The sequence below is a fragment of the Hypanus sabinus genome, chromosome X1, assembly GCF_030144855.1.
Source record: "Hypanus sabinus isolate sHypSab1 chromosome X1, sHypSab1.hap1, whole genome shotgun sequence".
Lineage (NCBI taxonomy): Eukaryota > Metazoa > Chordata > Chondrichthyes > Myliobatiformes > Dasyatidae > Hypanus > Hypanus sabinus.
Genome location: NC_082738.1, coordinates 43,028,334 through 43,053,892, shown reverse-complemented (window position 1 = coordinate 43,053,892; position 25,559 = coordinate 43,028,334). Strand labels below are relative to the sequence as shown.

Below are 25,559 nucleotides of genomic sequence, written 5' to 3'. Positions count from 1 at the left end.
ATCATCCTTCACATAGTCTACCAATGAGCAGGAGTAAGCCATAATCTCCCTTGGAACTGTTCCACCATTCAATTAGATCATGGTTGGGTTCACCTTAGTCTCAACATAAGTTTCCCTGTATGATCTTGGATTCTTCTGTATTCCAAGAATCTATCTGACTCACACTTGACTGTACATAGTGACTCACCATGCATGATTCTGTCATGAAAAATGTTTAAAATATTTAGTGGCGGAGAAAGTCTTCTGTACCTGGAATGGCACATTAATCTTTCGCATCTAAAGTACCTTCATGGGCTTACTAGTGTAAAATCCTATTATGTACAGGGGTCCAGGGCATAACTGAAGCAATCTAGCATGGTCAACACGCTCAAAGACCTTTTTTTCCACTCGGTCAATCATTGTAGTGTGAGTGGGCTCAGTGGGTTGGGGTCTGGGTAGTGCAGGTGGGAAGCTCAAGGGAGCTACTGTAGTCGTGGTAGGAGATGGGGAAAACTGATGATTTTACCAGTTCTAATACAAATTAGGACCTTTACAGCAAAGCCTTGGGTGAAGGTGAGCTGAAGTTTGCATATTGTAGATTGTGGGATGCCAGCAGAAAATGAGAAGGAAGAGTCAACCATAGGCAATGAAAGCACAGGACAAAGTACTGTTGTAGAAGTTATGGTAGGCAATTTCACAGGTGGCATTATTGGTGTCACATACGATACCAGTTTGCAAACAGTCTGATGTAGCTTTTGATGGTTACCTGGACACCATGGCTAGATAGGAAGCAAAATGGTGACAGCAAAATAAGACCGAGAAAGCTATGAAGCAGTTTCACCATTAAAACAGTGAATGAACGAGAAAAAGAATGAAATTCAGTGCTGGTAGTTGTGTGATTTGTGAGCTTGGATCAACCAATCATTACAAATCTCCAGAACTTTTCTTTCTGATTGATTAATGCAAGGTATGTACATAAAATACTGAAAAGGCCCATAAAGACAACTAATAAATTGCTACTTGTATTGTTCCATCCCTAAAGCTGAATTTCACTCATTCATGCTCATTTCAACCCTCTGCCCTCACTCTTAACCCCCAAACACTGAGTATTCCAAATGTACATTAAGTTACATAACAAGTGAAGCAAGTGTAACTGGTGGGTTACAGTACTGTGCTACTGTACAGTACAGTACTGTACTGTGTTACAGTCTTAGGCACCCTAGATTTTTTATATGGTTTCAGTTAGTATGGCCTCCATATAGCCCAGATCTCAACATTATTGAGGTTGTCTGGGATTACCTGGAGGGTCAGAAGCAGAACTGTGATAAGTTTTCCAAGATGCTTGGAACAACCTGTCAGCTGATTTTCTTATACAACTGCATGACAGTGTACCAAAGAGAATTGATGTAGTTTTAAAGGCAAAGGGTGGCCACACCAAATATTGATTTGCTTTAGTTTTTTACTGTTCACTGCTCTTTATAGTAATGTTTTGGATTTTTAGAAACTTTTCATTTCATTATTTTTGAAAGCACCTTTGCTTTACAGAATTTTTTTACATGTGCCTAAGACTCTTGCACAGTACTCTATATTGATTGATGCACCCATTTCTTTGCTTCCCACAGAAGTGAACAGGTTTTCTTTGGTTCCCTCAGTTGTAAATGTCATCTGTCATTTTGGCGATAAGTGAGGTTTCCTTTCAACAGCTGGGTTATAATAAAACGAGATAATAGATTTATTTCAGAGGCTCACTCGTCTCAAGGCTTGGCATAGGATTAATCTACAATGAAGACCCTCAGACAGTTCTGAAGAGGATGGTAACATTATGCACATCTGCTGTGTTGATCCTTTTAAATTGTTTTACATTATTATGCAGATGCTATTAATAAGTTACCAAGCTCTTCAGTTCAGTGTCCAAGGATTTTTCAATCCTTAATTGCTAAAAGCTAACTTAGGAAACCAAGTCATAAGAAAGTTATGCAACTATAATTAACCTTTTCCTTTTATGGACGGATTAGTGTGTGTGAGTTTGATTTTCTATATGTGTATATACTGTATGCACCAGATTTCATTTGTATTTATTGTAGTGAATGTTTAAGTCAGACTGACTTATTTGTGTACTTAAAGATCAAACACGAGGAAATCTGCAGATGCTGGAAATTCAAACAACAACACACACAAAATGCTGGTAGAACACAGCAGGCCAGGCAGCATCGATAGGGAGAAGCGCTGTCGACGTTTTGTGCTGAGACCCTTCGTCAGGACTGGAAAAAGACAGGAGAAAGAAGAGATGGGAGTTCCTTTATGAATGGGTAACCCTGACGAAGGGTCTCGGCCCGAAATGTCGACAGTGCTTCTCCCTATCGATGCTGCCTGGCCTGCTGTGTTCTACCAGCATTTTGTGTGTGTTGTTATTTGTGTACTTTCTGTGTTTGTTAGGCTATACCATATGTGTTTATATGGTTATTGAACTACAATATATATGATGTTGATTACTCTGTCAGATTGGATATTTGCGGGATTTTGCATAGTTACTGGAATGTATAGCTGTAAAGTGACATATGTCATATAGATGATATGTCAAACACATATGATCCATCAGACATGCACAAGTACACAGGTCCCAAAGAATGAGCTAACAGAAAAACAAATACACACAAACACACAATGCAAAATAGCACACGTTAGGTATATACTCAAGATTGAAATACACCCGATCCAACAGACATAACATCATCCAGTAGGAACATGCACAAGACAGGCTTCCTCACACACACATGAACTAACAGATGCACAGAAAGACTCAATTCAACAGATACACTAAAATACAAACAAGCAAACACATAAAACTTCACGTGCGATCCAACAGGAACACAAGACACTATCTTATAGATAGGCGAACAGACACACAGAAGCACGTTAACTTACAGACACATGCAAGCAGATACATAATTTCAAAGACATACACTTATTCATAATTTTATTGCTCGGAGAAAACAATTTCTTTATTGTGTTGAAAGCTTTCCCTACGTAACTACAGCACAAACAATAATTCATGCTGGAGATGTTACAACTTGATAATATGTCAAAAAATTGCAAGTATTATAAAATATTCCACGTTCTATGGAGAGATAAAGGGAATGGAATGTTCTTCAGGAGCTGAGGTGCAGACTGCGATAGTAGCCGGGCAGTAAATGTTGAGACTGGTTCGTTCTTCCAGCACGTCTGAGCAGCGGTGTCTGCTGCCTGATACAATGCAATAAACTGATTTATTCAGTTATTTATCAGGAGACTTCAATTTAAAAAAATAAATTAGATGTCACGTCAGATGGATTTATCCTTAATAAAGCAGCATCATGCTGGATATCATAGTCAGGATCAAGGCATTTCCGAATACTTAATCTTTATGTCAAGATTGTTTCAGGCTCCTTGTTTGTGGAGTTTTCATGCAGTCAGATTGTGAAAAAAATATACTCAACAAAAACCCACTGGAAGAGTCTTCTACCTTCTCACCAGAATTTGAACCTGTGGTTTTTCTGTGAGTGCATTTACAAAGCTGTATTCATCTCTGTGCATCCTTATTTTGCGGCTTTTGTTTTTATGATGGTAGCTTGGCTGCAGTCACAAAAACGTTAGTCATTACTGAGTCAGAAATTCCCAGAGAGTCAGTGGACTGTCAAGTGAGCTTGAGAAGTTGGTGCCAATTTATGAACAGTTTGAAGATTAAACAGATGGGTGTGTGCCTAGTTTTGAGATAGAGATCATTTGCCTCACCTTAATGGTGTGTTTGAGTTGGTCAATTCACCATCCTTCAACATAAAGCCAAAATTCCCTTGGGTTACCCATTCATAAAGGAACTCCCATCTCTTCTTTCTCCTATCTTTTTCCAGTCCAGTCTTCAAGCAAGTAGCTGGAATCAATTACACAATGTTAGTCACAACTGAAAATTAAGGCTTGCACTTATTCAAACAGGGTCGGAGTACACAACTATTACCTATTTTTTTTTGTGTGCTGTACTCTGCCAGAGCCTCGGCGACCATTTTTTTTTCAAAGTGATTATCCTGGAGGAAAGATTCTGTGAGTGGACCCCACATCCTTCTCACAGTGCAGTTTTTTTTATGAGGTCGAGTTGCAAGCTCGACACTCAACCCGGCACGGATAGAAAGCGTGTCCAGAAGAGGCCTGACTGGATTCGAACTCAGGAACCTTCGCTCCGGAGTCCGACGCTGATGTCACTGCGCCACCAGCCGGCATTACCTATTTAGGAACATGTTAATGATATGTGGTTCTTTTTGTAAGCTCTATTTCCATCTTGTACTTTTCAAAGTTTGCTGTGTATACTTGCTCTCTTACCTCAGGCACAGACCGGATGGCTAATGCTAGACAGAAAATAATGTTCCATAACTGCATCCTACATCTAGAATTAATCAAGTGTAATAAAAACATACATGACCCAAGTAGTCACTGGAATGCAATACAACAGTGAATAACCTCTGCAATCTCTGACCCTCCAGTTCAATATTGATACCAAGGCCTTCAGCTACTTGGTGCATGATGTTTGGAATTTTGTCTCTATCACTTTTTCCACTAAAGTGCTCCATGAATCTGAGCCTCTAGTTACGTGGCTCAGTGCCACATTTTGAAATTTTCTTTTAAAAACTGCAGATGCTGGAAATATGAGATAAAATCAGCAAATGCTAGAAATACTCAGTAGGTCAGGCAGCACCTGTGGAAAAATTATTAACGTTTCAGGTCTCTGCTAATGCTTCCAGCATTTGTTGTTTTTATTTCAGGGTTATATTTTACTCAGTTGCATTCCTGTGAACATTTTACTGCATAGAAATTCTTATAAAAATAAAAATTGATGTTGGTGGCAGACTTAATGAAGGGTGACATAACATATTGACTCATTTTTCTTACATGATTAGTGCAGCCTGACAGCTCCTTTCGTCTTTGTTATCACTCGCAAACTACTGCCATAACCCAATAACCATTACTAATCCCCATCGCAACCCCGGTCTCAACCCATCACAGATACTCCTATTTCCCAACCCACCCCTCCAATGCAGCCCCCACAACACCCCGCTGCCCTCCACAAAGTAAAAGCAACTTATTTTTCTGTTCCAACAATCCTAAATCATTAACTTCTCTCTCTCTCCACAGGTTCTGCCAGGCTTATTTAATAATTCCAGTATTTCCTGTTTTTACTCTTGACTTGTACTTTGTAGATGGTGGAATGTTTGGGGAGGGTATCAAGAAGTGAGTCACTCACTGCAGGAGCCCTGATTTTTAGTTAATTATAATATTAGGATATTGTTGATGGATAATTCAGTGGTGTCGAGACATTTGAACATCAAAAAAGAGCAGATAGATTTTCTCTTTTGCTGAAGAAATGTTCTGTTTTAAGTTGGTGACAGGAAGCCACCTCCAGTGAAAAGATGCATTGTCTTGCTGGTGTACCCCTTTCTTTTTTATAATTACTTGTATTTCAAAATAAAGAGCACTACATGTATCCTATACTTCATTCCTTCATTTATTTTGGACACTATTGCGACTAATCATTATGATGATCTGGCAGGGAAGTGGAATGGAGGTAGATTGGCCACGATCTCATTGATTGAAGGAGCTGGCCATGTCCTGTGTTGTTTCCAGATGTTGATGGATCTCCCCTCTCCTTTCACCATTTCTATTTAGATTTCCAATTTCCAGGTTTGTAAGTTTGTTTTCTTCCTGTCTGAGTTTATAGAATTGGGTATTTTAGGAACAAAATTTATTCAGACTCAGTCCTTTAAGTACTCTTTTGGCTTCAGGGAGCCTCTTTCATATCATAGATAAGGACATCTATCAAACCTCTGTTTTTGTGGGGTGTGCAGACTGGTGCAGACTTGTCCAGATAAAAGTCTGCATAATCCAAACATAACACTGAGCCACATTTAAGAATTCCAATGTATTATACTCACTGACTTGCCAGTACCCAGATTTCCATCTAAACATTGTAGGTCATGGCAAATTGTTAAATATTTACCTGGTTTCAACTACAAAATAACATTGACAAATCAACAACAAAGTAGGACAGAGTCCAGTATTGTTACCACAGCCTTTGTCATCAACCTATATGGTTCAAAATAAACCCTGTTTCCTTACAATGTATGAGGCCATTTGGCCCATTAAGTACATGCCAGCTCTCAGATAAATTCCATCAATCTTTTTTTTCACATACTTCCCTGTAACCTATAATCATTCCACCATTCCCACCACTTCATCCTGATCTTCCTATCATCCACCCAGATTTGGGGATTTTTAAAGTAACTTATTAACTTACCAACTTGTATGCCTTTGGAAAGTGGGAAGATACCAGACACCCAGGGGAAATCCATTTGGTCACAGGGAAAATGTAGAAACTCTCCATATGAACTGTACCGGAGGTCAGGCTCGAATCTGAACTGCTGGTGCGGTGAGGCAGCAATGCTAACTTGCCAGGAAGCTGTGCCTCCCACAATTGTAAGCTGCCAGCAGATTCCATGCAGAAGTACCAGACTCCATAACCACTACTTCACCTGTTTACTGATATAGGCCAGCTTACTTAGGTATTTCATATCACGGATTTTGTAAGTTATATGCTTGTCTCTTAGGTTTGGGCATTGGTGTAAACATGCGAGGGTAAAGAGGAATCAGCTAGCAAGGCTGATAATGTAATCCCTGGCACCAGTTGCCATGTCTCTTTTTTTTCCTTCACTATTTCCATCTGCCTATCACCCCCACACTCCCCCTGCTGGGTCCCCTCCCCACCTCCTTCCCTTTATTCGATGCTTCACCTTCCTCTCGTATCAGACTCCATCATCTTCAGCACTTTGTCACTTCCATCCCCATCAATCACCTCCCAGCTTCTGACATCTTTCCTCTCTCCCCTTACTGCTTCTGCAATCTACCCCTCCTCCCTTTCACCTGGATCTACCTATCACGTGCCAGCCGTTGATCCAACCCTTCTCTCCTCCTTTTATATGGATTACCTCCCCTCCATCTTTCGAACCAGATGAAGGATCTCAGACTGAAACATCGACTGTCCATTTTCCTCAGCAGATGCTATCTAATGCTCTCAGTTCCTTTAGCTTTTTGTGGGTTGCCCCTGATAATGAATTTGTTGTCTTCATCCGTTCCAAAGCTAAATCTTACATGTTCTACTTTGGTGGATCAGTGTTCTACTATCTCGAGTCCCCTCCGGAGGTCTAAACATACTGAGGGAGTAATAAAACAGTTGGAAGATTCCCATTCTGATGATATGATCCAGCCAGGTTGAGGCACAAGAGAAACACAAAGAATCAATGCAAGACCACACCCAAAAGGATGGACAACAAGCAGTGTGCAAAAAAAAACAAGCTGTGCAAATACAAAAACAAAGTGAAAAAGTAACAATAATAGTAAATAAATAAGTAATAAATATAGAGAACATGAGATGAAGAGTTCTTGAAAGTGAGTCTATGGTTGAGGGAACAGTTCAGTGACGAGGCGAGTGAAGTTATATGAAGTAATTCCGTCTGGTTCAAGCATCAGATCCTGGTTTTGGATCATAAATTCCCCCTTTAAGACTTCTTCACAAGGTAGTTCAAATGTTCTTGTGATTCTTTAGTTTGTGATAGCCAATTGACTCAAGATTTGGCAGCTGTCGTCATTGTTCCTGTAATCCTGAGTTCACAAATATATTTATATTATAATTGAAGTGTTTAAAATAACAAACAGAGACTGGACAGCTGCTGACTGTTGAAGATTTCATCCTTTGGATGACATAGGCCACATCTGCCTTTTAGGTTGATGTTACTGTCCAGCTAACATTTATTCATTAACTAGCATTGACTACTAACAGTTTATCATTTAGGCAAACAGATTATTAATTAACAGATTATAATTTTATCATCTATTTGTACATGGGATGCTGGCATTATTGACAAGGTTAGCATTTATTGCCTATTCCTAACTCCCCCAGAAAAATTCTATTGTGATTCTTGTATTTACTGTGACTGCCCACAAGAAAATAAATCTCAGGGTTGTATATGGTGACACACATTATAGGTTCTTCAATAATAAATTTCTTTTAAACTTTGAAGAAGTAAAAGATATGGTTCATCCATTCAATTATGTGGTTCCAGTCTGTGGCAATCCTTCTAGTACATTTACCTCAGGATTTTGAAGGCCAACCTGTTTAGCCACCTCTTGTTATTTTTCAAGTAAGACACCATCCCTTATCTGCCTCCTCTTTCAGTTCCATGTTAAGTTTCTTTCTGGTCTCAACCATAACCCCCTTAGTAAAACACTAGCACCATACTTAAGAACCACACACTGAGCACTGGTTCAAAGGGAAGCACACTGCAGTTAGCTCTTTAGGGAATCTGTGGTTGAGTAAGAATATAGTAGTGAGCTCTCATTCACGCATACAGCTTTATACCGACAGTTTCCTGCCATTGAGTCAGAGGTTTTACAGTAGCTTGGTGGTAAGCACAACGCTTTACAGTCCCGGCGACCCAGGTTCAATTCCCACTGCTGCCTGTAATGACTTTGTTCTCCATGTGACCACGTAGATTTCCTCCGGGTGCTCCAGTTTCATCCCACAGTACAAAGACGTAACGGTTGGTGGGTTAATTGGTTATTGCAAGTTGTCTTGTGACAATTCCCTAAAGGCTTGGATTATATCGGGAGTTGCTGGGAGGACGGCTTGAAGGGGAGTAAGGGCCTACTTCGCGCTGTATCTCAATAAATAAAGTCATATTTTACTGTAATTCTATAAGAGGTAGATATTAAGTGGTTTCATTCCTGTAAAAGATCCAGACTTGGGAATATTTATGAAGGTATAGGTCTGACATCCTGTCCTCAATCATTCCAAAATAAATCATGTCCCCCCGCCCCCCAACCATTCGACGGCCAGATATTTCCCAATGCTCACACCTTTCAGAATCAGGATCAGGCTTATTATCACCGGCATTGTCGTTGAAATTTGTTAACTTAGCAGCAGCAGTTCAATGCAATACATAATCTAGAAGAAGAAGAAAAAAATAATAAATAAGTTATCAATTACAATAGGCATATATTGAATAGATTAAAAAATGTGCAAAAAACAGAAATACTGTATATTTTTAAAAGTGTGGTAGCGTCCAAGGGTTCAATGTCCATTTAGGAATCGGATGGCAGAGGGGAAGAAGCTGTTCCTGAATTGCTGAGTGTGTGCCTTCAGGCTTCTGTACCTCCTACCTGATGGTAACAGTGAGAAAAGGGCATGTCATGGGTGTCAGAGGTCCTTAATAATGGACACTGCCTTTCTGAGACACCGCTCCTTGAAGATGTCCTGGGTACTTTGTAGGCTAGTGCCCAAGATGGAGCTGACTAGATTTACAACCTTCTGCAGCTTCTTTTGGTCCTGTGCAGTAGCCCCCACCCCCATACCAGACAGTGATGCAGCCTGTCACAATGCTCCCCACGGTAAATCTACCGTTTGCATTGATTATCTGGATGCTTTTCCTCACCCATATACAGTGTTTGTCCCAAAATCATCTAGCCAGTTTTCACCAATAGCCAATCTCAATCAATGCTGTGTGCAACGTCTCAAAGTATACGTTTCAATCACAACACAGCAGAATAGTTTCTTCCTTTACACTCCTTCACAGGCATGAAATACTGTAACTATTCTAGCAAGCAGTTAGATTTCACACTTGACATGGTTTTTTGGGGTAATGCCTGAGAAAATTAGAAAATCCTACTCTTGTATTTTCTTTGGATATGGTGCAACAACCCATTAACAGACTCCAGTTCCAACAAATATTTCCTCTGGTCCAATAAGCAAAGCCACGGTCCAGCTCTTGCGTTCCAGATTTGTCCTCTATTATTCACCAAGCCCTCCCTCTCTAGTGGAAATGTGCATGACTAATAAATCCCAGGGCCAGTCCTTTGCATAGACTCACTTACAGCTGCAGATCCCATCCAAGAGCAGTCTATTTGTAGCCTGGCTCAGGCTCAAATGATTCATTGGGGTCTGACAGATGGTATTTGCTGCTCATGTGAAAATTAATATCAACAGGAATTTGCATCCCGTTTATTTCAGTGATCAAAGACAGAAGTATTATTGGGGGAAAGCAATTTTGAAAGTGAACGTGTAAATGTAACTGTGCAAAATATTCGGGCACTTAGCTCCACATTTTCTGAAAAGGAAGTGTTCAGACTCACACCCAATTCCCATTGTTGTTTGTAAAACAATGAGCAACAGGGGACCTCACAGACCAATCAGCTAACAGGCCCCTGCGTGCAGTGTTGTTTCCTATTCTGAGAGAGTTTTCAGTTGGTCACCATAACACTGTGGCACAGCTCCTGTTACAAGCTGTGGAAAAAAAACAGGCTGATTAAAAGCTAAACAATCAATTCCTCTCTGAAGTAACTTGTATTTTCCAGCAAAACACTTGCCTGTTCCTGATATTGTTCTTTTATTCTTTCATTCTTGCTCATTAAATAAAGGGTTTGTACTTTGTTTCTTTGTGGCTGCTTAGAAATGCAGGATCATGTGGAAGCCAGGGCTGAACTTTATCAGGAGGATCTCAAGCTTTGCTTGAGAGAATCTTTGTAGTTTTACACAGGTGTGTCCCAATGTCAGATTTGGAAGTTTGTTGGGGTCAGGGTCCAGCTCAGTTGTTAGCACTATCAATCCTGAATCAGAATTTTCCAGTTACATTCAACTCCAGAGACCTAAGCACAAAAGTTGGGATGGCATTGAAATGATCTTGCCCTTTCAATGAGACATTAATCAAAGCTACACATATTTTTTGAGGGTGGAGATTTTTTTCCATATCCGTGCTTTAACCTCTAACTTTGATAGCTTTTAATTATATATAATACACTTTTTATTTTTTTTTATTCTTTATAATTGTGGAGTTGTTTTTTTGTTGCGTGTCTCACCCTGACTAACACACCACAACCAATTCCTAATATATGTAATTGTATATGACGAATAAAGTTAGTCCCTGATTATTGATCATTGAAAAGTTTCCATAATCTCAAAAAAGAACAGCGGAGCAATTTCTTTGACAGGCAATATTTATCTCACAATTAACACCACTGAATCAGGTTATCTGGTAGTCATGGTAGTTAATTACAATATTTCATATATCCCAACACTTCAATATCCTTCAATGACAGTGATTTTGGATGTACTGAAACTGAAATGGAGAGTGCAGTAGAAATGCAAGACTTTTTATCCTTATAAACAGGCTGTGTATCCAGATAGAATACCTAGAACCTTTTGTTCGGAGCTTAGTTTAAGCCCTCAGCCCTACTGTGGCATAGACCACTGACAGCAGCTTGCCAGAGCTGTCCTGGGCCAGTCCTTCAAGTTGTCCCCAGGTGTAACCCATCTTATAAATTTTCTTCTCCCATGGATGAGGCCTTTGGTGCTTCTTTCGGAATTTCTGTAGCTCTGGGTTTTTACGGGGTGGGGTTGCTAGCCCCATGCTCAACCCTCCTTTCACGGCTGGCCTTGGGATCCTTTGCACTGCACAGAATATGTGGTTCGCCCCAGATGTAAAATAGAGCTTTAGTTCAGCCAACCTAAAATAAAATTTCAGTTGTCTGAAAAGCATTTGCACTAGCCTATCAGCATGGCCCTTGTAAGAGACACAACAAACGAGAGACAAGTGGAATTTAAAGGGACTTTCAAATTTTGATCATTGCAAGTGAACGTTCAAAAAAAGAATCAATTTCCCTCCCCCCCCCACCAAAAAAATAAATGCAGGCTCCTCAGGGGAAGCAAACCATTTTACCTCGTGTTTCAGTGGGTTGCAGAACAGGACCTGACTCTTGTTACAAACCTTGGAACCCCTTCGTTCCTCTGTGGGGTCCACATGCTCAAGTCTAGTTTGTACAGTAGTTTTGCCCTGCACTGATGAACCCAGCAGCAGGATAAGATGAGAGAGTTTATGATATGCAAATCAGAAATTGTAAAATCTTATTAGAATTGGTTTTATATGGAACATTCTTGGAATTAAGAAGATGTTCAAATAAGGAAATGATAGTCTTACAAGCTTTGGGCAAGAGCCTAAGCATGCAAGCAATGGGGTCAGTCCCTCTAGACCCTGAGCCTAATTTCACATTCAATAAGACCTTGGTCTCAGATCCACTTCCCTGCTTGTTCTTCATACTCCTTGACTACCCTACGAACTAAGAATCTGGCAATCTCAGCCTTGAATATATTCAATGATTCAGCCTCCACAGCTCTCTTCAATAGAGAGTTCTGAATATTCACAACCCATGAAAAGAAGAAGCTCCTCCTCAGTTCTATCTTAAATACTCTGAGGTACTCCAAAGATCCAGATTCCCCTATGAGGAGAAATATTCTTCATCATCTACCCTGTCAAGACCATCAAAATCTTGCATGCTTAATGAGATCACTTCACACTCTTTTAAATGCCAATGTATAGGCTAAATCTACTGAAGCATTCTTCACTGGGCAAGCCTTGTATCCTAGAAACCAACTCATGGACTTTTAATAAATATCATCTAATGCACTTATATTCCCCATGAAATAAAGTGACTAAGTTTGTAAGCAGATGTTGTATCACCCAATGCCCTCTACAGTTGTACCTGTTGTACCTGCATGCTGACTCTGTGTTCCATGCATGAGGACCATCTCTGTGGCAGCGTTCTGTACATCCTTTTCTATTTAAGCAGTATTTACTTTTCTATTCTTCCTACTGTTCTGTGTGTGTGTTCTACCAAAGTAAACTACTCCTTATATATTCTTCATCTGCCAAAGTTTTGCCCACTTATTGAACCTACCTACTGAGTGTCAGTGAGCTATTTAAAAGTGGAAGACATCACAGATATAGCATGTGCAAAAAATGTGAGGCCAATTTAAGATGTGGGCACTATTAGTGGTACAGTATATTTTGATTTTACCAGTATAACAATGTACTGGCCATAATGGGGGAGGGGTTATTGGATATTTCGCATCAAAAAATGAATGTAGTTCGGCTTAATTTCTTGGCCGCAGGGTGAAATCTTTGGCAATACTGATCTAAACAGCCTAGGTCCAACCTAGCAATACACATAGCATGGTCTAAACAGCCTAGGTCCAACCTAGCAATACACATAGCATCTTAGGTCAGACTGAGGCTCGTAATCTCTCCCTAACCTTTTCCACTCTGCTTCCTAACTTTGATTCCCTAAAATCCTACTGTGCATGTTCTGTGCTACTTTTAAACTCCCTTACCTTATATTTTCTGTGAATATCATACTCCTATCAAGATAGCGAATAATTACGGCATACCGGAAAAATCATTTAATTTATTTTAAAGGTAATTAAAGTGTTAACAGGAACACACAATGCGCTTCTTCCCAGAACAAATCATTTGCGATCTTTCCTGTTGTCTGCTCTCAGAACAAAATACCATATGCATGACAGTAAACTCTAGCTGTTCCTTCCACACTCTGCCACTTACCGTAGGTATCCTTCACGACTGCACTCATTACATGACTACACAAAAATAGACTTCAAGCATTCCAGTAAGCTATCAGGCAAATTATACTATTCTCTGTCACTGCATTAACCACTTCCACAAGCAGGAGCAGTCAGTTAAGCAAAAACATGCTGGCATCTCACCAGGATCTAGTAGGCATACATTAACCTGTTTAGGAAAATTGATGGTTATTGTACAGGATGACTCATCTCTAACAATGAACAATTTTAAGTATATTTACCATAAATCTAGTGCCCTTGCATGTGATTGCTTTTAAAGAAGCAGGCCAAATTGACTAAATTATTTCTTCCCATCATGAGATGTTTTTCCACAATGCAAATGAAAGCAATATATTGTGTCAAATAAAATGATGTTCATTTTAGGCCAATAATGGGAAAATTGTAGTTTCCATGCAATTAGAGCAGATGGCTTATCAAAGATGTGTTAATCTGTTTTATTATTATGAAGCAGATTTTATTTGGTCTGTGATTGATCTTGATGATTCATTGCCTTCTGATGAACAAGTGGTTTTGCTGAGTCCATCTCTCCTAACGAAACTGTTTGTGATCCTGTATTTCTTTGAAACTAGTTATTGCAGATTCCAAGGGAGCCAGATGCCCTTGAGTGATCCAGCATAGAATACCTAAAATCTGAAGTGTGAAGTGCTTACAGAAGTTTTCCCAGCCTAGCACCCCCTCCCCCCCGTATTTTGGGCAGATGAAGCTCATCGGCCGTGGCTGGCAGCTCACCGAGGAGAAGGAAAACTGATCTCAAATCTCTGCTGCCTTGCAACCATACCCACTCATGGGGAAGGCTTCGGGTGTAAACCCTGAGGAAAAGTCCAGAGCTGGGCTTCTTAAGGCAGTCCTATGTTGAGTTAATTGCTGGCTGGCATCTCCTATGACACCACTGGTGCCGAACTGTACCAGTCTCTGCCGTTCCTTTGGATTCATCAGCAGTGTGGAGAGGGGGAGCCTGCTGCGTGGGCAACAGCTTGCTCTCCATATCGTACTGCCCTGGTTTACGTATTGTCTTTGACAGCTATTACGCAGCTATTTGGTCGACCTCGACCAAAAGAAGGCCACCACCACCACCATTCCCATATGAACTATCTGGTGGCAGTCCTGAACTTTACGAATATGCTATAAGCTGGAAAGGAAAGCTTGAAATATTTGATTTTATAGTCATACGCTTTACTTCTGGACCTTTGCTATATGATAAGTTGACTGAAGTGAAAACTCATTGCAAACAATATAAATTGGCTTTGGTGCAGCAGGGGAGACAATTGTTCATAATGAGTAGGATGCTGATAAAATTAAAACTTTACTTCTATTAAAGCATCTCTGTTGTATTAGACATCGCCAAATTCTTGGTCTTGTAGTCAACAAATAGGGTGGAGTTGGTACAATCTAAAGGAAAGGCTGAATCAGTGAAGTTATCATCAGTGATCGAAACTCAAAGAAAGAAAGCAACTTATACACAGTATTGCATATTCAGAATGGTTGTCAGGATGAGTTGTGTCTAAAAACGTTGAAAATTAAAGAGCAAGTAATAATTAAAGTTAAAGAATGGATTGCAAAGAATGTTTACAGTTAAGGTTTAAAGATGCGTAAGGCACAAAATACATAGATCCAATTAGAGTACAACAGCTTGAAGCATTATATATTATATCCTCAATGGTTTCACGCAACAGCTCATGTCATGCTGTCACTACGTTCAGATATAGCCCAAGTGAGAGCGAGAGACACTGAAGTGGGTCGATAGCTCACAGACTTTAATGCGAACAGAGTTAGAGGGAAAAGAAGTAAATAAATGCTAGGCCAAACAGGGCTGTTATCTAAAACTCTGAGATGAAAAATGAAGCCTACACTGTGGCTGAAAGGAATAACTAAATATAAAATGAATCCCGCTAGTCTTCAGAGTCAGTTGACTTGACCAATTTCTCAGGCAAGGCCGAATGCAAGCAGACAGCGAAACATTGCTGTGCTTTGCTCAAGTTTAACAAACACTACGATGAAAATAAAGGTGTTAAATACTATCACACTGAAATAATAATTAGCTGATGCGGGCATATTCACGAGCACAATTGCTGAATCTGTGGTTGTGACATATTATCTGTAGGTTCTTCAATTTATACTACAGTATTTCTGTGGCTTTCAGTTGTTTTTTTTTAATTCTTTTTTAAAAGACTTCTGAGTTGTGCTTTTTGTGGACCATGTCCAGTTTTCTCCATTCAACTGTTCCCAGGTTGCACAGAGAGAAGAGGCATTAGAGAAGCTATCTACATCCAATCACCTTTCCAGCTCTTAGCTTCATCCCACCCCCTCCGGTCTTCTCCTATCATTTTGCATTTCCCCCTCCCCCCACTACTTTCAAATCTCTTACTATCTTTCCTTTTGTTTAGTCCTGACGAAGGGTCTCGGACCGAAACGTCGACAGCGCTTCTTCCTATAGATGCTGCCTGGCTTGCTGTGTTCTACCGGCATTTTGTGTATGTTGTTGTTTGAATTTCCAGCCTCTGCAGATTTTCTCGTATCTACATCCTCCTTGCATTTCCTCTGTAGAGCAAAGATAAAATTCAGGAACTGCTCCTACATTGTTCATCCTTTGAATTGGCCAACATATTATAAGATGGATTGATAACTAAGAAATGGACAAATAATTATTGTCCAACTCTTTCTGATAATAAGTGCATTTGCTTGACATTGAACTTGGGAATACTTGACAGTTCTTGTATATATTAACTGTTGTTTGATTATAGTGTTTGACTGTACAAGAGCTCATGGCACTGTTGCTAGGATAGCGCATAGTTAGAGGATTAGCCAAACAACAGAAAACAGAGTCAGAATAAACGGATCACTTTCAGGTTGCCAAGCTGTAATTTACCGGGATCATTGCTTTGCCTTCAGCTATTTACATTCTATTGCTGATTTACAATCAAGTGTTGAGTGTACGATAGTCAGAGTCTCTGACAATGCAAAAATGGATCAGAATGCAAGTTGTGAGCACACAAAGAATTTGTGAACACCCACGGGCCTCTTTGTTAGTTGCACTTGTACACTTGCATGTTAAGGCAAATACCTAATCAGCCAATAACGCGGCAGCAACTCAATGCGTAAAACCATGTAGACATGCTCAAGAGGTTCAGTTGTTATTCGGACTAAACATTAGAATGGGGAAGAAATGTGATCTAAGTGACTTTGACTATGGAATGATTGTTGGCGCCAGACATCTTGTTAATGAGAGAGGTCAGAGGAGAATGGCTAGAATGGTTCAAGCTGACAGGAAGGTGACAGTAGCTCAAATACCCACAGGTTGCAACAGTGGTGTGCAGAAGGGCATCTCTGAATGTACAACACGTTAAACAGTGAGGAGGTTGATCTACAGCAGCAGAAGACCATGAACATACACTCAGTGACCACTTTATTAGGTGCAGGGGGTAGCTAATAAAGTGGCCACTGAGCAGATGTAAAATTCATCTTTAAATTACCAGTGAATAAGATGGAAGAAATTATCCATAGCAAGAGAGCCCTCTCATTCTGCAGGTTATACTATGGAGCAGGTTAAAGAGGTAGGTCCTTTGAAGTTCTTTGAAAAGTTCCCCATGAAATTCTTTAAACTTAAAAACAGATGCACATCTGCAAAAAAATTGCTATAAAATATACAATTGTATAGCACAATTTCTCTGTGCAAAAATCAAAGGAAGCTCCATTTCAAGAGGTTGGGCAAAGCTGGTTGGTTTTTGCCAAGGATTTTAATATGCTTAGACCAACATTGCTTTTATTTGATTCCAGAGGGACTGAGGTTGCCATGAGGCTCTATTCTATTTCCTTGTCATGTTGTTTATTTAATTTTTGTCCTATTACAAATAAGAGAAAATCTGCAGATGCAGGAAATCCAAGCAACACACACTCAAAATGCTGGAGGAACTCAGCAGGCCAGACAGCATCCATGAAAAAGAGTACAGTCGATGTTTCGGGCTAAGACTCTTCATCAGGACTGGAAAAAAAGATGAGGAGTCAGAGTAAGAAGGTGGGTGGTGGAGGGGGGGAAGAAACGCCAGTTGATAGGTGAAACGGGGAGAGGGGAGGGGTGAAGTAAAGAGCTGGGAAGGCGATTGGTGAAAGAGATACAGGGCTGGTGAAGGGGGAATCTGATAGGAGAGGACAGACGGCCATGGAAGAAAGAAAAGGGAAAGGGGAACCAGGGGGAGGTGATGGGCAGGCAAGGAGATAAGGTGAGAGAGGGAAATGGGAATGGGGAATGGTGAAGGGGGCCATTACAGGCGCTCTTTGCTTCACCCCTCCCTCCACCCCCTGAGTTGGCGTGGTTCAGTGCCACATGCAACAATATAGTCATCAATAAAGTACTGAAGAAATTTTTTGGTACTGAAATCATGCAATGCGATACAAGTAGCCCCCTGTACTGTTGCAATGAGGCCCAAAATGCACCCTGTCATGCCTAGAGCTTTTAACGTGAAAGTAGTCGGCAGCATCGTGTGGGAGTAAATGAAGCGCAGAAGAATTAAGCAGGATCAGGTATCCCACTTCCCTGACACTCGTCCATATATAGTGATAGCAGAAGTGGTCACCGGGAAAAAGAACAGAACTTATTCCCCAACCTACTTCATCCCCTGGCTCTACCAGCCCTACACACACACACACACACACACACACACACACACACACACACAAAACATGGTGGTGCCTTTTAAGTTTCAGGAAATTTGATCCATTGGTGCTTTCTGTACAGGCCTGTCCCTTTAAGGGTGCTTAAGCAGAGCTGCTCCCTTCCACCGTGTCTTGATTCCAACTCGAATGTTGCAGGCATAATGTCAGGAGTGCATTGCACATAGATTACTGCCACTGATGTGTGCACAAGATCATCACAGAATCAAGTGGCTCTGTAATGTTTGATGCAAATGCATTCCAGATATGGCCCGCCTCAATTTGAGGATAACTTAAAAAAAACAACAGCTGATTTGCAAACAGAACAGAGTTGCAGAAAAGGAATATTTTCTCTTACCATCCATGATCAATTCAAAAATTCAGCAACTGTGGTGACTCTGGGAAGGGAGCAGCTTAAATTACTTTATTAATTGTATATCCTGATTGTGGAGAGTTTTAATTCAGTAGCCATTTTTTTTTAAACATCTAACCGTTGACACAAAATAGCTCATGACCCCATTTTGGGGATCTGATTGCTTTTGCTTCATGGATTCTGCTGCTGAAATAGGTGAGTCTGAAGAATGGCATTGGGTGGGCAGAGATGAAATCCAGAGACTCCGGTCTCAAGAGTGAATCAGCCTATTAAACATGAAACAATAAAGATATGAAGCCGGGTGCTCTGCTTTCTTCCCACAGTCGAAAGGCATTCCAGATTGGGAGGTTATTTGGTCATTGTAAATTGTCCCATGATAAGGCTCAGATTAAATCAGGGGATTGCTGGGTGGCTTGCCTCACAGAAGGGCCTATTCCATGCTGTATCCCAATAAATAAAGAAATAAACTTTGCATAACTTAAGTCGATTTAAATTTATGTTGACATGTGTTGTCCTGTTTGTAATGTACTCTGCTGCTGCTGCTGGAGAACACTAATGTTCATGGCATTTATACCCTGGGTGTGTATGCTGATGATAATAAACTTGAACTTGAACATTTAAGGAGATAAGCTCATGAGGGAGAAATAGTTGGAAGATTACACTACTGGACAGAAGAAGGTTCGAGTGGAATGTAAAGCCAGTTAATGGCTGGCTGGGTGAAATGGCCTTTCTCTGTTCTATACACCCAATCCCATGCTGCAACTCATTGTGTCCGAGGCACCAGGCATGGAAAGATAATAGCTGATTTCCACCTTCACAGTCCAGATAATTAACACAAATGTAAGCAGGGAAAGTTTGTTTTTAGGTTTGGCAAGACCCGGACAGAAGCGCACAATCTGGCAAACAATCCAACTTATTGGCTTTACTTTTGGAAACTTACGTTGATGTACAACGACTAACAAATACAATTGATTTCAATGTGTTTCCACCAAAGTCAAGAGACCGGGGAACATTGCATTTTACAAAATAATTTCCTGGATTTTGCCCAGTCTTGCATTATCTTGATTACTTTGGCTTTGAAATGTTACTAAGGAAAACTTTAACCTTTGTAATGTGTCTGGCATTGATTTTGTTGTCCTGATAATATCCTCCCTCCTCTCCTGATTTTAAATATTGATTGACTTCAATGAAAATCAGCCAAAGTCAAAGCTACCACCATTTTCATGAATAGTAGTACAGAATATGAATAAGTTTGTCCATTCTAATTTTCAAACAGTGTAATATTTTATCAAACTACAGGTTTATAAGGACAACTGAGGATTTGTGCTTGACAGGGACTGAAAATGCTTTGCGAGCTCTTCAAGTTATCCTGAGAAATGGGTTTAATAAAACTGCTTTTATTGCTACCTTCAAATGCATAGTTTAGTAACCTAATGAACCTAAAGATCTAAGATGACTCCTTTGCTCATGAGAATGTTGCTGTCTGGTTGTGGGCAAAGTGAGGGATGCAGTGTTAGCTTGTAAGCTGGGACCATATTAGTCAGTCCTGTCTGCAGATGGAAAGACTAGCAGCAATGCAGTGACATCACACATTTCCTAGAAACAGCTCACAGAAGGAGAAGCTGCATTTTGTTTTGCAAGAGAATGATAAACATAAGATGATGTATATTGGGAGTACTAACAAGGCTAGGATATTCATCATGAATGTAGAATTTCTTGAAGGTAGCAATGCAGGTAGACAACATGGTTAGGAAGCCATACGAGATATTTGTCCTCATTAGTCGGGGCATTGAATATAGAAGTTGACAGATTATGCTCCAACTGTATAAGATCTCAACTGGAGTTCTGTGTACATTTCAGGTCAACAATGTATAGGAGGGATGTGATAGCACTGGAGATTCAGAGAAGATTCACCTGGATGTTGCTTGGGTTGGAGCAGTTCAGTGATAAGAAGACACTGGAGATGCTTAGGTCTTTTGACCCTGGAGTGCAGGAGGTTAAGCACGGGTGGGGAATTGTGATAGAGATATGTGCTCCGTACCTAATAAAGTGGCCACTGTGTGTATGCTCATGGACTTCTGCTGCTGTAACCCATAGCCCACCCTCTTCAAGGTGCAACGTGTTGTGCATTCAGAGATGCTCTTCTGCACACCACTGTTGTAATGCATGGTTATTTTGTGGCAGGGGCTGAAGGACTTTTTGGTGGCTCCAAAGCTTCTATACAAATTATCCTCACCCATATCTGAGTGCATTAGTTGGCATTGCCTTTAGAATATAGCATGGCTGGGAAAATGAGCAGGACCACCATAGAAGAGGGAGAAGGGGAAGGGAGGGAAGAAGATAAGACACCATTTTGACCCAAAGCATTTAGTGTCTCATTCTCCTCTCTGAACTTATAGTTATGAACAACATGTGAGGCAGTTGACAAAGGGCATCCCCATTGAGATGTTCCAGATGCTGCAGCTGCGATTAAAGCTTTAGAGCAGAAAAAGGACAGCATTATCAGTGCTCACCAAGCTGATTTTAGCAGTGCAAGCGTTTGAGTCTGGATCCTTCCTTGGGAGATATTTTCGGTACCTGCCATTTTGTGACCAAAGTTTCACAAGCCAGATCACTAAGCCTCTCCATTCAAAGAGAGTTAGTTAGACAGGTCATTCCCAAATTACCGGTAGTATTTGATTCCTGTGAATTATTCATAATCCAGACAGGGTACAAATCGGACATGTGGCCACAAACCAAGCTCCCACGCAACCAAAGACAACCTCAGCCTTGCAGCAGCTGGCAAATCCATCCCACTAGTCTCTTTTGTCTTCGCAGGCTGTACATAAGTTAGGAGTCATAAGCTGGGGAAAACCTGTAGAGACCAACAGATGAATAAGGCACACAGCCTTACTGAGATTCCAGGTTGAGGGTGTCATTAATCTTGTCATTTTGTTTTTGCGGGTAACACATGCCAACTCTGCCATGTGTGTTGGCAACAAGAACACCAAGGGCAACTGCTCGCTTGGCCACAGGTAGTGAATCATTCTGATCGCCATCTGGTACTTTGGCCACGGACTCAATGCCTCCATTCTGCAACAGCTGCCATGCAAGCTACAGAAAGCCAGGTGGTGGATTTTCAATGACAAGGGATTTCCAATGAAGCCCCCAAATGTGTGAATGTGTTGAGTGCATACAGACGAATTCATGCTGCTACACGTAGTCTGATGAAACAGACATACAACTGGAGAAGCCTTCAGTAGTCATCAGGAGTCTGTTTGCTGCGTAGGAGAGGACAGCCCTTGCTGCAGCTATAACACAACCATCGGACCGTCCAGTACACACTACCAGGCTCATGGATAGCCTCTACCCTGCAGTCCTGAACAGACTCTTAAGGTCCCCTGAGTCAGGAACTCAACATTGCGAGCTGTCTGCTGGATGGTCTGCTGAACTACTGTGACCCCCTTCAAAGCCTCTTTGCACCACGATGGAACAGTCAGAGTTTCTGCTGCAGTGATCTGAGGGTAAGCAGCTTTTGCTTGTGCTGCAGGGGGAGTTCTGATGTCAGCCATCAGTTATTGCATCAGAGTTCGGTCTAAAAGTGTCCCAATGCCCCGATTCCAGTGGATCTCCAAGCTCTGAAAACTAGTGTAACCAACAGATGTTGAGGATTACCAGAACTGTCAAAAGAATGATGACAACTCTCGGCTCCTAGTAAAACAGCATTCATTGGAAGTTTACAATGCAGGAGGAGTCTATTCAGTCCATCACATCTGTGTTGGCTCTCTGCTGGCCCAGTTTCCATAAGTCGTGTCCATTGCCCTGCTGATAATGGTTCCTCAAGTCCATGTGCAAATTCTGATAAGGGTTTCACCCCTTTTATTGATCTCCAAAGTTACCTCCTCCCATAGCCTTCTGATCAGAACATCTAATTTGCTTTACACCTTCTCCAAGACTTCAAAGCAGCATCTGTAAACTATAGAGCTTCCTCTTCCCCTTATTGTTACATACTTCATCGTTTTCCAGGTTGAATTCATTTATGGTACCTGCTGCAGACTCAGCCATCCCTTTAAGAGCTGCTGGGTAGCTTTAACTGAATTGTAACATTGACCTCTACCTGATCTGTCAATCAGTACCTTGTTTGAACTTCAGCTGAATGCTGACAATATTATAATAACCAGGCAGCACAAGTTTTCCTGCATTACAATCAATGCCTATCAATATCCCTCCCTCTGGTCTTGGGGATTATCACACTTACCTTCCTTAGGGCCATTACAATATAGGCTTAGAACTCATTAAAAGAAATCATTAAAATATATAATCTCATCAGACACTGAAAGAAAACAAAGATCTTACTGACAACAATTATTTAGTTAACATGTTGCAAATAAGCAAATAACCCGTTGCAGAGAAGATAAAGGCAATGTACTCAAAAATACAATGTAGAAATAGAAAGCACAGCTACATCACCCTGCATTTTATAGAAGACCAGGGAGTTACTTACAAAATAGTTGCTGAATTTTATCCTTCAATCATTAAGTTATACAGCACGGAAACAGGACCTTTGGCCCAGTTGGTCCATGCTGACTAAGATTCTCATCTCAGCAAGTCCCATTTGCTTGTATTTGGGCCATTTCCCTCTAAACTTTTCCTATCCATTTCCTGTCTAAGTAGCTTTGGAATGTTGTTCATGTGCCGGCCTCAACCATTTCCTCTGACTATAGACTGATGACTCTATGGATGAAAAAGTTGACCCTCAGTTTCCTATTAAATCTCACCCCACTCACCTTAAACCTATGTCCTCTGGTTCTTGATTTCCCCAAGACTGTGCACCTTCTCTCTATCTATCCCCTTTATAATCTCTATAAGATCACTCTTCATTCTCCTATACTCTAATGAAAATGTCCCAACCTGCTCAAGGATAACTCAGTCCATCAAGTCCAATCAACATCCTCATAAATCTCCTCTGTTCTCGTTGAAACTTAATGGCATCTTTCCTTCACTAGGGTGACCACAACTAAACACAATATTTACAATATAGCCACAAGAACATCTTGTGCAACTGCAACATATCGTCCTAACTTCTATATTCAATACCCTGACCTATGAAACATTCTTCAGCACCCTGTCTACCTGCAATGTCACTTTCAGGAAATAATATACTTGTACTCCCAGGTCCTTCTGTTCTACAACAGTTCCCAGGACCCCATCATTCACTAAGAAAGTCCTACCCTTATTCGTCTTCTGAAAATGCAACACTGCACTTGTCCAAATCAAACTCCATTTGCCATTCCTCAGCCTGCTTGTCCAATCTGATCAAACAAGCCTCTGTAAATAGTCATAGTCAATGACACCACCTATTTTAGTGTTATTTGCAAACTTTCTAACCATGCCTTGTACATTTGTATCCAAATCATTGACAGAGATGACAAAGAACATTGGACCTAGCACTGAGGAACACCAATAGTCATACGCCACTAGTCTGAAAAAGTAACCTTCCACTGATAGCTTCTGCTTCCAATCAGCAAACTAATTCTGTATCCAATTAGCTACTTCTCCCTAGATCCCATGTGATTTAACTTTCCATTATAGCCTACCAAACCGAGCCTTATCCAAGACATTTCTGAAGTCTATTTGGAACATGTCTACCACCCTGCCATCATTGATCTTCCTGGATACCTTTTCAAAGACTTCAATCAAATTTCTGAGACATGATCTCCCACACATAAAGCCATGATGACTGTCTCTAATCATCCCCTGTCTTTCCAAATGCTTCTATATCTTATCATTCAGAACCACCACTGGTAAATTACTTACCACAGATGTCAGGTCTGTAGTTCCCAGGTTTTTCTTTTCAGCCCTTCTTAAGTAGAAGCACAACACTATATCACAGCCGGGGCTCCTACAATTTCTCTCCTTGCTTCCCACAATTACTAAAGCAGTTTATCAGATCATTATCTCCTTGTGCTCTTTGTAGGAGCTTGCTATGCACTAAGCAGCTGTGATGTTTCCCACAATACAACCACACTTCGGTGTCATTAGTTAGCTGTCAGGTGCATTCAGTCGCTTCAGAAAATCAAATCTTTTTCTCTCACATTCACAGCTATCAACACCCATTCTCCAGTTTCACACCCTACATAGCAGCTAATGGTTAGGCCATGACACTATAACCAAGCAGAAGTCTGTGGCTTCATGAGAAGAGAAGCAGTAATATGCAGAAAATGGTTTGTCAGCCAGATAATGGTGCTTTGCATTCAGTGGAGAAGTAAGAGTGAGAAATTGTATTAAACAGTGCATGTCAAAAATTGAACATTTTGATGAAATAGGTGTATAATTTTTTCCTTGTGATTTCATCTGCCCAGCAGCCACCTCAAATACAAACACATCAAGCACTGCTGTTTAATGCCAAGTCTCTTCACTGTTTCCAGTACTAAACCTCAGCTTAAAAAACTACACGTCCTTTGTATGCCGGCTGCAAGTTCTATTTCCATCAGACTATCAAAGGGGCCCAGGGGATGCAAGAGCAGTAATTTTTTCCATGCTGTGAGTGAGACTGTTTAGTTTAAGGCATTGCCAAAAAAACTCCCAGCAAAGATTCTCCCTTAAAGGGACATTTTTCAGGGATTTGCTTAGGATATGTTTGAAAGAATATTAAAACCAAAACCAGACATCAAACTGTAATGTTGAAGTTAACTTCAATGCATTTGATCAACAAATTTCACATCTGGGGAGCTTAACTGCAATTGTAGTTCTAAACCATTGAACATGTATCCAATGCAGTGCAGGCTTTACTTTGAATGTGCTTCAGGTTGGAGGTTGGTCTATGCTTGCTCCAGCTGGAATTTTAGTGTGATCATGCAGTCTCATATTATTGTGTTACTACTGCTTAATTTATCTGAAACAAGATGTGCTGCAAGCAGTAACTCAATACTATTTTCAGATAGGGATTAATGAAAAACAGTGTCCCTTCCACCCACTTCGGGATCACGCATCTGTTTTTAGAATTTCCCATCAGATGTTATTCCGCTCTTTTGTGACATACCTAGTGCTCTCCTTTGTACAAAATAAAAAGTTCAG

The 25,559-nt window shown here is 40.7% G+C and overlaps 1 protein-coding gene and 1 long non-coding RNA gene across 4 annotated transcripts in view; one reads left to right on the top strand and one right to left on the bottom strand.

Annotated features, from left to right (window-relative positions):
- LOC132384871 (caveolae-associated protein 1-like) overlaps positions 1-25,559 on the top strand; it is a 56,132-nt gene that overhangs the window by 6,767 nt on the left and 23,806 nt on the right. The gene's annotated exons all lie outside the window — the stretch shown is intronic.
- On the bottom strand, positions 2,777-23,765 carry LOC132384872 (uncharacterized). 3 transcript variants are annotated; one of them, XR_009509021.1, is made up of 4 exons: positions 13,446-13,471; positions 10,188-10,336; positions 8,914-9,001; positions 2,777-3,886 (listed from the first exon to the last, which is right to left on the bottom strand). It is a non-coding gene; the product is annotated as an uncharacterized LOC132384872 (long non-coding RNA). The 3 variants fall into 3 exon arrangements; XR_009509023.1 differs by lacking the exons at positions 10,188-10,336; positions 13,446-13,471 and adding an exon at positions 23,714-23,765; XR_009509022.1 differs by lacking the exon at positions 10,188-10,336 and having other exon boundaries at positions 13,446-13,503.